The following is a 4,448-nucleotide window of genomic DNA, read 5'->3' on the forward strand; positions in this document are numbered from 1 at the left end:
TTCTTCGTTTAAGGGATGGAATTGGTGTTGTTAGTTTTGATATAAGAAATTCTAAATTAAGGGATGGTATTGAAGGGTAATTTAATATTTTAGTATGTTGCATATATGGCCTTAATTTTTTGTGTATAAATAGAGTAGTAGTTATTATTTAATATATACAATCTTTTACGGTCGTCATTGGAGAGCATTTATTCTCTCATTTTTTTTGTTCTTCGTAGAACCTTGTGCACTAACACAAACAATACATGGTCTGAAAATATCATTGAAGGTCTACTTTTCATTTGAAACTTTGAAATAGAGTATCACTTCGAGGACTCCTCATCAGCTAGAGTGACATTGACATAGAATTCACGATAATCAATTGTTTGAATGAAGTTGTCATATTTGTTTTCTTTATAAAATGAAACTCTCCTTGGAAATAATTATATGATTTGAATGGTGGGAAACATTGAGTCGTAAATATCACAATGTAAACATTTGAAACTTAATACCATCATGTACATGTATATTAGGAAATTGAATCACACCTTTTAAAAGTAACATGGTTGCATAATTCTCATAAACAATTGGGTTGCATGGATATTAAACAGAATTTTTACATTTAGCATGGAATCCATAATCACAAATAATGAATTTAGACAAAAACATAAATAGTGGAATTCATGCCCAGATGATTCATTCCTTCATTGTGTATAAGATTACACTTATCTATAACATGCACCACTATTACATAAGCTTCACTTAGCGGATCAAGCAGGAAATCAAGCCAACAACTATATGAAACAACTTTCATTTTATGGTTTGGTCATTTGTGGCATCCATTTGAAAACAAGTTCGTGAATTTTTAGTCTTCATGGATGTTTTAATAATAGGAAATTTCTTCACCCACCTCCTAACCTTCTTGTTCACCCCTGGTGAATTTACAACACTACCCCTTATTTCGGAAGTTCATTTCTGAAAAGGTATTTTTTTTTGAAAAAAATGTGTTTTCGGAAATGTATCTCCGAAAAAGTGTTTTTTTTAATATAAAATATTGATTTCGGAGATGCATCTCCGAAATAAAGTTATTTTTAAGAAAATGTGGTGTTTTCGGAAGTTCATCTCCGAATTCACCCCCCTTGGAGGAATTCGGAAATGCACTTCCGAAAAAAGGTCTGGACAGAAGAAAAATAACACACAAGAACGATTTGCTTTATTTAATCGGATGAAGACGATGGAGGAGACGCTGCAACAGGTTAGAAAGTCCTGATCCTCTAGAAATCCATACCACATTGTAACTTACCAACATAATAAACAACAACAAAAAACTTATGATCAAACTATACTTACATCATAGTGGTGTAGATCCTTATCAGCCACTCGCAACTGAAAATGATTAGCACGAACTTGAATTTTCCTTCCCAATTTTCCTTCTGAGACGACGGAGCCGACTCTAGAGTAGCCTTTTGTTTAACTTCGGCAGTCAAGCTCTCGATGAAGATCAGAGCCGAACTCAAGGAAGCAACCGGCGCTGCGACAGATGGAACAAACGGCGCTGAAACAGATGGACGAACAACCGGAGCTGCAACAACAGACGGAGGAGAGGTAACCGGGGCCGGAGCATATGACGGAGGAGGTGGATGTCCGGAGGAAGAAGGATTGGAGGTACGTCCACCGCGAGAGCCACGGCCACCACCACCACGGCCTGATCCTGCAGCATTGATGGATGATTGTTGAGAATGTGCAGGAGATGGTTGACTCCGGCGATTTTCGGGATGATTTCCTCCACCGCGGCGAGACATTGTGATGAAAGCAGTAACAAGAGATAGAAAACGTTAAAGCAAAAAAGAACACTTAGGATCGAAAATGATTTGGGATATTTTGAAAGAAAAATGGGTGAGAAGCTTTTAAATAGGGAAGTGTTTTAGAAGTTAACCGTCTGAGAGTGGTGGGGAGAAGGAAAAGGAAACTTCGAAATTTCAAAAGGTTTTTTATTCTTTTAAATAGGGCGTGGTTGTGGAGCTTCCCAATTTTTGTTACGTAGGCTTTTAAGTAGGAAAGTGTTACCACATTTCTTAGAAGGTAACCGTCTTAGAAGGCTTACGTAGGCACATGTGTCCACATTTCTTACCTGATTGTAAAAAATAAATGAATTTTGATGCATTTCGGAAATGCATTTCCGAAATATAAAAAAAATTAAAAAAAAAACTTCGGAGATGAATCTCCGAAGCAGGGGTAAGTTGGGAATTTCGCTGGGGGTGACCCCCATAGGGAGGTGGGTAAAGAAAAAATCTAATAATATTAGAATAACATCTTCATTTTGGACTCTGACTTTCATCTAACTATTGCCAATGCTAATTGCCATATGTACATCTTCATGGAAAGGTCTTTCCAAGATTAGAATGTTGTCATCCTCTTATATATCCAATACAACAAAGTCCGTGGAAAATATGATATTTTTTAACTTTGACTAATATATCTTCAAATATCCCCCACTAGAAATTCAATGGGTTTACCGGCAATCTAGAGCATATTCTTGTGTGTTTTTGTTCCACATTACGAATTATTTGTATTATCAAAGGTCGAATGAGATTGATACTCGTAGATACATTTATGATTGATCTTTTATATTCAAGATTTCAATGGTAAGAGATAAATGTGGATCTATGTGTTTGTCGGTATGGTCATCGTGGTCCAAGATGATGAAGCTTGTGAATAGTAAAGCTATAAATTAACTAGTAGTTGTTTAGTTTTGATGATGGCAACACTTAATATCAAACGATATCCGATGAAGTAAAGTATTTGTCAAAGATAGCTCAAGCAGTAAAAGATACACAACAAGGTTGATCAATCTACCCTCTCAAATTAAGTTATACTTTTGAAGATAATCTTGAAGACCGAGTTAAAAATGTAGTCCAACAAAATTGAAGTGAAGAATTCTATTTCTAGAGTTGTTGAAGGTTTAAACCTCTCAAATGATGGAAATAAACATGAAGCGTCTCAAGACACATCAAAAAAACTTAAGGTTCTTATGTGTTACTAAACTCAAAGATAATGTGGTCAAGGCTTGAAGCTTCAGAGTTATGAAAAAAAGGAAATGTGAAAGTTCATTTGATTGAGTTTGTTTGAATGGCTAGTGTCGTGTAAAACATACTAGGGTATTTTTGGGTTTACTGTGGCTAAATCAGACACATTAAAAACTGTTGAGAAGTCTCTTATATTTTATTTAAACCACCAAAAAATATTTTGAGACCTAGCCAATTTATTAGGAGAGTGTTTGGTCGATTAAAAGACATTTTCTAACTGAATAATCAATTAGACTATTTTCCTTATCGATTAGATCATGCTTGGTTGAATCTAAAATCAATTGGGACAGTCTCTTAATGATTGGAGACGGCTATATAGAAACCATTCATTTGTGTCTGTAACAATCAATTATTTATGGTGTCTAGTCGATTGGTCTAATCGATTAAAGCATTGATTTGGCCTAAGGACTCTTTCCAAATTTATACCACGCCTTAACCTATAAATAGAGAGATTCTTTAACACTTTTCACATTCAGAAAATGACCTTAATTACCTTACATTTTATTTCTCTCATCATCTCTCTAAAACCATTATTTTCTCACATATTTTTATCCATAGTGTTTCGAGAATAGTCTTAAGTCTCAGCGAGGATAATTGTTCTATGTGAGGGCAAAAGTGTAAATTTAACAAGAGTAGTTTTTTCACTTGAGTTAATAATTCTTCCTTAAGAAATCTCTATTTTGGTTACGAGTCAAACTAGTTAAAAACTCTTATATTTTTGGGAGATTGCCTTAGGAAGTTTCTGTTTGGTTCGTGAGTTTCGTGTTGAAGAAAAAGTTTTTTTTTGGTTCGTGAAAATCTCCACAATGGTTCTTGAGCTCAACTTGATTAAAAGCTCTATTGTTTCAAGATCAGCTCGATTGAAATTTCTCTTAGTTCTTGAATTCAACCTGGTGTAAAAGCTTAGTAGGTTCAAGATTAACTCGGTAAAAATCTCATTTTAGTTTGTGGTCCACTTGTGAAAAACCAAGGTTCTGTTGGGAGGGTAGACAAATCTGAACTCGTCTTGGTTCCAGGCCAGCATGTGGAAAATCTCGATTTAGTTTAGATACTAACCGCTCTTACCCTATGATATGAGATAACCTTTATACCCTCGCCTTATCAAAAGGCGTCAACTTAATTTATCAATCGAATTTCACCTTAACATTAGACATTAACATATTTTATTAATTCATAATTTTATTTTCTGCCTTATCAAAAGGCATCGACATAAATTAATCAGATCAACCCACTCCTTATAAAAAGCTTCAACAATATATATATATATATATATATATATATATATATATATATATATATATATATATATATATATATATATATATATATATATATATATATAGATGTCAAAATTAATTTTTTAATTTATAATTTTTTTAATTT

Source organism: Vicia villosa, linkage group LG6, assembly GCF_029867415.1.
Source record: "Vicia villosa cultivar HV-30 ecotype Madison, WI linkage group LG6, Vvil1.0, whole genome shotgun sequence".
NCBI classification, from domain to species: domain Eukaryota; kingdom Viridiplantae; phylum Streptophyta; class Magnoliopsida; order Fabales; family Fabaceae; genus Vicia; species Vicia villosa.